Below are 10,528 nucleotides of genomic sequence, written 5' to 3'. Positions count from 1 at the left end.
ATAGGTTGTCATCAATGTAATAAACAGAATGGGTTTCATCATAGTAAAATTAATGGTAAATAAATGAATAAAACAAAAGATACAAGGAACACACCAAACATGTATGGACTGAACATCAATGGGTATGTATAAATCCTATCTTTACAATATATATATATATATATATAGTATATTTTCCAGGGCTGGGTCTTGAATTCAGGACTAGTGAACAGGTCTGACTTTTTAATCTTCATGTAAGGTGACCTTCCCCTTTATCCACATTGCTGCAGATTTACCCAGATCCTGAGTTCAAATTCAAAGCCTGTAAGTATATACTGTGTGAATTGCAAGCCAGGGAGCTATTTTTTTCTCAGCATGAGGCTTGAACTCAGGTCGTGGCAAGTCTGCCTCAGCTTCGATCACCCTAGGATGGGGTGAAGCCACTGGACACGCAGGTGCTCCTGTGATCCTAGAACACCACGTCTCACAAGGAAAACAATGCAAAGAAAAAATGTGGCCTTTTATGTTTTCTTCCTTTGCAGTGACACTTCTGGGTCTGAATGACACTGTTGCAAAGGGTACTTCACCTTGCATGGCTGAAGACTGACACACTATTAGCGAACCTTTGCCCACGTGGCAACATAGGCCCTCATTTCGAATCCCCGTCCTGACACGAGCCAATGACAGGAGATACCAAGAAACTGGCTCCCATCCAAAGGAACAACAATGGAATATTGTCAATGTCACAGTTGAATGAGTTCATTGTGCATGATGATCCTATAAAATTAAACAGCATCATTTCAGAAGGCTGGTTGATTTTATTTAATATTAAAGAATCATTAAAAGAATATTATTACTTACAGGAACACAATAATTTCAGGACACTGAGTGCTTTCATTAATAGTTTAAGGATTTAAACAATAACATTAATTAAATGGATGCAAAATGAATACTCAGGAATTGGTAGGAATATAGTCTATATAACTGAATAAGGTATAGACATCTCTGGCACTCTATAAAGATATATATTTATTAGCATACTGCCATCTGCATGTCAATCTGTTTTTATTTTGTTAAGCCCTGGGGCTCCTTCTCAAGTCTGGGGAACATCCTGTCAGCTCAAATTGCCCCAGGATGGCCTTTTGACACTCACCCATTCTGCTTGCTTCACAGGATTCTGGCCACACCCCCATTCTTTCTTGTTTCTTTCTGACCAATGGGATACAAGAATGCTGGCCACGCCCACACTCCATGCTGCCAGGTAGCACTGGGATTCCCTCTGTTAGTTTACACCACGACCAGTAGTTGAGGAAGGTAGAGTTGGCTGAGTGGTGAGGAAGAGACTTGAGGTGACTTTGGAGTATAGTAGGAAATTGATGCTCTCACCCCCTCCCGGCCCCTTCCCTCCTTTCATTCGGTGCCAGGTTTCAAAACTCAGGCAATGGCTTGCTGCCAGCATGCCCAAATCCCCAACCTGGTCCCTGCCCCTATTCATCTGCTCTGGGCCCATGTGTCCGCAATGATGCTGCCATAGCTGCTGCCCCTCTTGGAGCAGCTGCCATCAGTTTCTCTTAGCAAGACAGTTGAGTGGCTGCCCCAACACCAACTCAACCCAGGTCAAACACCCCTCTGGGGGCACCATGACCCCCTTGATGGTTTCCTCTCCTGGCTCTGATGAGCCACCTTTCTGCCTTCAGCATTTCTGAGATAGAAACTAAATATATGCTCAGGCTGGCCTGGATTGCAGTCTTCCTGTGAAAGATATGTTACACCAGGCCTTGTCCTCTCTAGTTGGGATGGTAGACATGTGGCACCATGCTCAGTCATTGGTTTAGATGGATTATCCCAAACTCAGTCCACAGCAACCTATTCTTGATCACTCATGAAGCTCTTGGCTGGGCCTCAACCATTGGACCTCATTCTCCTCACAGGACAGTTGTGAGGAAACAAGGTATTTATACAGAGAGATCTCTGTAGAATGGTTAGGCAGAGAGGGAGCGGCCTTCAGATGAGGTTTTGGCAATTCTGTGAGCATATGACAGGAAGATACCAGAAAGGGCTCAGGTGGGACCTGCTATTAATTGTGCATCAGGAGTGGGATTATGAACTGAAACATGGCTCTCTTTCATTATTACCCTATCCCCATGAGGAAGGGGATCCTTCACTTTGTTAAGTTTTGCAGCTGGGGAAACAAGCACAGAGAAGCCAGGTGACCTACTTATGACCTCAAGTTCACAGGAAACTTGGCCTGACTTCTCTACCATGCTCCCTACGACAATGGGTGCTGTTCAGTCCACTTCTTGTGGTGGGAAGTCCACTTCTTTTCAGTCGTGGGTCTTGAACTCAAGGATTGGGCACTGTTCCTGAGCTCCTCAGCTCAAGGCTAGCACTCTATCACTTGAGCCCACAGTGCCCCTTCCACTTTTCTGGTGATTCTTTGGAGATAATATTCTCACAGATGTTCCTGCCTGGGTTGTCTATGAACCATTATCTTCATATCTCAGCCTCCTGTTTAGTTAGGATTAGAGTTCTAAGCCACTGGCACCGGATTTAACTGTAATTCTGGTTTTCTCTCTCTCTCTCTCTCTCTCTGTCTGTCTGTCTCTCTCTGTCTCTCTCTCTCTCTCTCAGGAACTGGTTGAATCTGTGCCGTAGGAGGTTGCCCAACGTCCCCAGGTGGCTGGAACCCAAGATGGCCTACTCATTCTGGTTCTGGATGTGGGTTATGGGTCAGGAGCGGTCTCACTCAGCATGTTGATACATCTCCATGAGATAAGCTCTCTGTGCCCTTGCTAGAACGGTGAGGGTTATTCATTGTCCATCTAGACTTACTGGATTTATTTTATTGTATTCTTTTCTACATCATTATCTAGCACCTGGCCAATATTATGGTACATAGTTACGGAATGAAAATATAATGTCAACTTAAGAAAGTCAATTAGGGCTCTGGGAATGTGGCTTCATGATACAGTGATTGTCTAGCATGCATGAAACCCTGAGTTCAATTCCTCAGTACAACATAAACAGAAAAACACTGAAAGTGCTGCTGTGCCTCAAGTGGTAGAATGATAGACTTGAGAAGAAAAAAATCAGGAATTATTCCCTAGGCCTGAGTTTAAGTCCCTTGATTAACAAAAAACAAAAACAAACAACAACAACAAATCCAAAACCAAAAAACATTTAGTTAGTAAATACAAAATAAGGAACCCATACTTGGAATATATAATTGCTTCTGCCATACTGACACCTGACAATAGTCCCTAATTCATGTAATTTACTTATATTAGGATATTGTGTTTAAGAAAGAGTTTTGTTCATTAGGTCACAGCAATTAATGGCTTGAATGTGCTTAGATGTCAGGTGAAGATTAATTCTGGAAATTCAAAGATTCCAGGTTTTTGAATGGTCACTGCTAATCACAATGAGAAGGGTAGTCTAAGTGAGATTTGGAAATATTTTCGGTCATTTATGGCACCAAAACGGCAGAGGCAAATTCACAGTTGTGACAAAAGAGAAGGAATAATTCCAGAGATAATGAATAAATGACAGCAACTAAGGCATACCAGAATTTTTTTTTGAGAACCATTTTTGGTTATTGAAGAAATAGTTATCAACTAGTCTTATTCCTCATTGCCTTTAGCCTTCTAAATCTCTTAGACTACTTAATTTATGTGCAATAACTGTATCTCCTTCTGTGCTGTTTTTTCCTACCTTATCTTCTTTGCTTTCTAAAAATCTCAGTCTTTCTATATTTCTCTATGAACATTACCTGATACTAAATACACCTAAAAAGATGGCAGAAGATGCTAATGTAAGGGTCCCATAGCTCATGAGTCATTAATGAAACAACATTGAAAGGAGGACATATTTATTGCTACCTCAAATTTTCTGGAAAAATGCAATGCCATCATTTGATTCAAATTTCCATTATTTGTCTATATAGTGTCATTCAGTGCACATAAGCGAAAATATGAGCTGGGTGCTGGTGGTTCACGCCTGTAATCCTAGCTAATCTAGAGGTTGAGACCAGAGGATTGTGGTTCAACGACAGCCTGGTCAGGAATGTTCATGAGACACTTATCTTCAATTAACCACCTGAAACACAGAAGTGGTGGTGTAGCTTAAGCGGGAGAGCACTCAACTTGAGCTGAAGAACTTAGGGAGTGCACCCAGGATCAGAGTTCAAGCCCCACAAACAACAAAAAGTGCAAATATTACCTTAAGTTTCCCCAAAAGGAAGGACAAGATCAATAATCTTCCCAAGCAGAAAAAATAATTTCAAAATGATTCAGCGCACCCAGTTTTGCTGAGTTATTTAAGTTATGGCTTCTTTGCTAGACATATTCTCTTCCTTTAAACATTGTCAAATATTAGCTTTATAATAAACTTCATCTAATATTTTTGTTTCAAAAGAGAACACTATACAATTGATGACACTTAGCTTTCTTACTATCTTAATTCAAAGCAACCAGGCAGGAGTGTCTGTCAAACTCTTATCGAAAATTGAACACCATAAAACCAGAAGTGGAGTTTTGGCTCAAGCAGTAGAGTACTAACTTTGGGGGCAGAAGGGCAGGAGAGACAACTGTTCAGGGACAGGATCCAGCCTCTGGGTTCAAGCCCCAGAACCAGCACAATCTAAACAAACAAGCAATCAAAAATCCCAGATATTTCTTTGGGACCCTCCTTAAAGGAGTACTGGTCAGAGAAGACGCTTCCTTTCCTGATCATACTCACTGGATCCTGCTTTTTTGGAATCCTTATTGCTCTGGAGAACTCAGGACCAGACCAAAGGAATTGATAACTGACTCCTGCATCAAGAGAATCATCTCAGGGGTGAAATATCCATCCATAAGAGACATTAAAACCTCCATGTCTTTGTTCCTTTGCAGGAGAACACTTTTAAAACAAAGTTACTTCCTTTTGTTCTATGCTCTCCTTCAAATGGTACATTGTTTCCTTTTGTAATACCCTTAACTAGAAGTTTACAGAAAAATTTAATATGAGTAAAGCGCACACTCGGAAAAGCCAGGGACAGAGTTTCCTTCAAGCCTTGGGATACTTTTCTTGTACAGTAAAAAGGAAAGCACAAGGTAACTTGAACTTTGTTATTCCTCTATGTTCCATTCCTCTCCTGGGTTCAGTTTCCACATCCAGTAATGGTTACTTCCAGTAACAATCGATGGTGCTGCTTGAGGTATAATGAATGTTTTCTGGCTTCACTGAAATAACACTAGGACACCTTTGGACCTGAGGTAACACGTGTTTCAGGGACAACTTAGTAAATAGAAAATATGAAATTTATATTGCTTATAAATACATTATACATGAGTACATTGAGTTCAAACTTTGTAAGTTCTCTGTAAACTAAGGCGAATTTTAAATGGGAAGAAGGTTCTCAGAACATTCTTTTTGTGAGTGTACGTGCTGTTCATTATTTCCCAAGTGTACATGTGCTAACAGTAAGGGAAACAATAGCAATAATATGAGAAAGAGAAGTTCTGTGTTTAAGTATAAGGGTTCAGTACAATATAAAAGACTACAGCCGGGCGCTGATGGCTCACGCCTGTAATCCTAGCTACTCAGGAGGCTGAGATCTGAGGATCGCGGTTCAAAGCCAGCCCGGGCAGGAGAGACCGTGAGACTCCTATCTCCAATAAACCACCAGAAAACCGGAAGTGGCACTGTAGCTCAAGTGGTAGAGTGCTCGCCTTGAGCTGAAGAGCTGAGGGACAGCCCCAGGCCCAGAGTTCAAGCCCCATGACCGACAAAAAAAAAAAAGACTACAAATAAGACAACATTGACACAATAAAGCCAAGTCCAGTATTTAGATTTATGGGAGTGATATACAGAAAGCAAGACTTTTACTTGGAACATGAAGTATGAGGCCAATCTCATTCTAAATCGTGTTTGCTAATCATGCAACTTTGTAGAAAGAATGGAATAATAATCCTGTTTCCAAAGCAAATCAGATATAAGAGCATGGTTGGTGTGATGGCCTACAGCCTGGCTTTCACTCCTGTGCATATAGGCTGTTTTGCCATTGACATTGGCGGTGGCCTGATCCATTTATGGTATATACTGCCAATAAAAACCAACTATGATGTAAACAATGTTTGACAAGGTGTTAAGTCCAAAGTAACAGTGGTAAGGATGATTACTGTTTAGCTTTTTTATTGGGGGGGGTTCAGTCGTGGAGCCTGACCTCGGGGCCTGGGTGCTGTCCCTCAGTTCTTCAGCTCAAAGCTAGCACTCTAACACTTGAGCCACAGCGCCATTTCCAGCTTTTTTCTTTTTGCTTATGTGGTACTTAGGAATCGAACCCAGGGCCTCAGGCATGCAAGGCATGCGCTCTACCACTGAGCCACCTTTTCAGCCCTAGCTTTTTTTCTTTAAATAGCTAATTGCTTTTTAAATTTTATCTGCTTATTTAATCTAGGAAATCAAAAGTTAATATTTGGGTTTTTTGGTGAAATTTGAAACTAGGCAATTAAAAGCACTCATGGTCCTCAAATTCAACATTTAAAATTATTAAAACTTTGTTCATATGTTTTAGTTGTCAGAAATTTGAGCCACGCATGGGAGCTCATACTTATAATGCTAGCTGCTGGGTCTTGACTGATACAGAGAGGATTATGATTTGAGGCTAGCCCCAGGAAACCTTCACAACATTGGATCTCAATCAATATCTGAACCCAATGCTTTGTGCTTTGTATTTCATCTACTCAGAAAAGGTAAAAAGAAGGATTGTGGACCATGCTGGCCTGGTCATAAACAGAAAACCCTGCCATAAGAATGGAAAAAGCAAGGCTGGGAAGGTGGCTCACTGGTAGAGCACTTGCCTTGCATGCATGAGGCCCTGTGTTCGATTCCTCAGTACCACATAAGCAGAATAAGAAAAAAGCCGGAAGTGGAACTGTGGCTCAAGTGGTAGAGCGCTAGCCTTGAGCCTTGAGCTGAGGGACAGTGGCCAGGCCCAGAGTTCAGCCCCCCCCCCAAATAAGGGTAAAGCAGAGCTGGGTGCAGGTGACTCATGCCTGTAATCTTAGCTACTCAGGAGGCTGAGATCTGAAGATCACAGTTCAAAGGCAGTCTAGGCAGGAAACTCTGTGAGACTCTTATTCCCATTAAACCACCAGAAAATCAGAAGTGACACTGTGGCTCAAACAGTAGAGAACTTGCCTTGAGCTGAAGAGTGCAAGGACAGTCTCTAGGCCCAGAGTTCAAGCCACATGACCAACAAAAACAAAAGTGACTAAGGCAAAAAAGGCAGGCGTGTAGCTCACCTTTTAGAGGACCTACCTTAAGTGCATGAAGCCCTTAATTTAACTGCTAGTATAGAAAGGAGGAAAGGATATGAAGAAAAGAAGTAAGGGAGGAATTATGATATAATCAAATACTGGAATTATAAGTATTAAATAAAGGGATTATAGGTATTTTAATATACTGATTGTTTACTAAAAAGAGAATTATAAAATGTGGAATTCAGGCTGAAATACAAGTACAACTTTTGTTTTTCTGTAAAATGATACTTATGTGCCCCTTTAGTTTAAAAGTAGTAAATGAGTTTAAAACAATATGAGTGGTTAGAAATGAATCATTATTTTTTATCACTTTTTCTGCTATATTCACCACTTACAAAATCGAAATAATGTTGATCATTTTAATTATTAATTCATTAATTTAATCTTTCATCTTTAGTGTATAGTCTATTGTGCACATCATTTAAATGTTTGAACTATCTTTGTTTGTTTGTTTTTTATCCACCATGGATCTTGAACTCTGGCCTGGGCACTGTCCCTTAGCTCTTCACCTCAAGGCTAGCACTCTACCACTTGAGCAACAGTGCCACTTCTGGCTTTTTCTGCTTATGTGGTACTTAGGAATTGAACCCAAACTTTCAACATGCAAGGCAAGCATTCTAACAGTGAGCCAAATTCCCAGCCTTGATTTCTATTTTTCCTTCAGACATGGGACTTGAACAGAGGGCATGGATATTGTCCCAGAACAGTTTTGCTCAATGCTAGTACTCTACCATACCAGTTTAAACCACAGTGCCATTTCTTGTTTTTTAGTGGTTAATTGGAAATAGCAGTCTCATGGGAACTTTTCTGCCCAGGCTGTCTTTAAACCACCATATTCATTTCTCAGCCTCCTGAAAAGGTAGGACTACAGGCATGAGCCACCTGAACCCAGGTGCTCATTTTTTTAAATGTTTAGTTCCCCCTCAAATACGTACAAAGTGAGATGCAAATTAACTTTAAATGAACCACCAATTGAGGAAGTTGAGATTACAAGTGATTGTAATTTTTTTTTTACATTTTTTATATGTGTGGCTTGAACTCAGGGCCTGGGGGGGCAGTCCCTGTTCTTTTGTGCCCAAGGCTATCACCCTACCAGGTTGAGCCAGTGCCCCTTCTGGTTTCTTACTAACCAGTTTATGAGATAATAGTCTCACAGACTTTCTTACCCAGGTTGTCTTTAAACCACAATTATCAGATCTCAGCCTCCTGTGGTGCTACGATTACAGGCATGAGCCACTGGCACCAGCTTTTTAAAAAAGGGACAACAATTCATAAGCCATAAACCTTGACTCATGTCTATAATACTGCGTACTCCAGAGGCTAAGATCTGAAGATGATGATTTGCATCTAGATGTGCAAAAACGTCTCTATGAATCTATTATCTCCCATAAACTATTCAAGAAAACCAGAACTGAAGCTTTGGCTCAAGTGGTATAGTGAACTCTTGAGCCAAAAAGAAGCTCAGGGATAGCACCTAGACCCTACGATCAAACTCCATTACACACACACACACACACACACACACAAACCAAAAAGTAAATAGAAAATATGAAGAAATCAATGAAAAATTTGAATATTGTAAGGACTTTTGGGTTTAGAGGTATGACTCAGTTGGTAGGACAATAGCTATTGATTGAAACTATCAGGTATCAAGGACATAAAAAAAGAATTATCTGCTCTGTATTTTCCTATTCTCCTGTGTTCTCATTTGGGAACTCTCTTCTTTTAAAAAAAAATTGTTATAGCGGTGATATAGAGCAGCATTACCTTTCTGTATGTCAGGTAACTAGTACATTTCCTTCCTTTTGCATAATCTTATCTGTTCCCCCATTCTATTCCATACCATCCCTCCCATCTTGACCCTCAACTTGCATGGTTCACTTTCATCAATGTCCAGTACAGCCAGAGGGCTCTGCTGCTGCAATTTGTCACCCAGTTCCCACTAATTCTGTGCCCTTCCCCCATCTTCCCTGTATATTAGGTGAAGAATACAGACTCATCAGAAAATGAAAAGACAAATTAAGAAAAGTTCCTTTGTTTCCTTATCATTGCACTTCAATAGTATTATATAGAAAAGGTGCTTGAGTATTAAAACTTGGTGATTATCGCCAAAGGCTTCCTCTTTGGTTCTTACTGTATATGATGCCTAGAGTCCTGCACAGTATGTCATATCCCATTGTGTTTTAAACTTTTCTTCCACATATCAGGGGAACATGCACCATTTGTCAATTTGATGTTGGCTTAACTTTCTTAACATGATTCATTCTAGTGTCATCCATTTCCCTGCAAATGACATTATTTTATCCTTTCTAATGGCTCTGTAAAATTTCATTGTATATAGATAGCATAATTATTGGTTCCATTCATTTATTGTGGGGCATCTGCGTTGTGTACATTTCTTGTCACTGTGAATTGAGCAGCAAGGAACATGGTTGTACAAATGTCCTTGCCATTTTCTAATTTCCCCACTTCTCCACCAACATTTGTTGTCTGAATTCAAGATATTTGGATAAGATGGTATCTCAGGATTACTTTGATTTATATTTTCTTTATGGCCAGGGATGATGAACCTTTCCTGATATGTTTCTTTGCCATTCTTCCTTCTTCTTCTGAGAAGTCTCTCCTTAGCTCCTCTGCCCATTTGGTGATTGGTTTATTAGTTTTGGGAGGGGTAGTTTCCTGAGATCCATGTATACATTGAAAATTAGCCCTTTGTCAGATATATTGCAGGTAAATATCTTTTCCCAATTTGTTAGCTGTCTTTTTAGTTTAGTGGCTATGTCTTTAGCCTGTTGATGTTTTTTCCTTTGATGTAGTCCCATTTGTTGTGTCTCTCTCCTATCTGTTGTGCCCCTGGGATTTTATTCAGGAAGTTCCTGCCAGTACCTATAAGTTCTTTTTTTAAATTATTATTTTAATGGTAAAAACTTTATTTACTTTTATAAATATATCGCAAGACAAAACTTTTCAAAAATACTTTCCCCCCCAAAAATTAAAAAAATAAAGGAAAACTTTTAATAGGTAGGCAGACTATCTTGAGACCTCTTTTTGTTCTTAAGGAGAGCAGTGTAGGGCAGGACAATTGCCATACACCAAACACTGCCATGGGTTTGGCCTCGGGGAGAGAAAAGCTCCACCTGGACTGAGTGTCCTCTCCTCGTCACAGCCATAGTTACACCTTCTAGTATCTATAACACTATCTAGGATTATCTAGTATGGATCCTATTATCGTTGGGCTATGCTGT

The sequence above is a fragment of the Dipodomys spectabilis genome, unplaced genomic scaffold, assembly GCF_019054845.1.
Source record: "Dipodomys spectabilis isolate Male_0828 unplaced genomic scaffold, ASM1905484v1 ptg000334l, whole genome shotgun sequence".
NCBI classification, from domain to species: Eukaryota; Metazoa; Chordata; class Mammalia; order Rodentia; family Heteromyidae; genus Dipodomys; species Dipodomys spectabilis.
The sequence above is the reverse complement of the archived record's forward strand: the minus strand, read 5'-3'. Positions refer to the sequence as shown.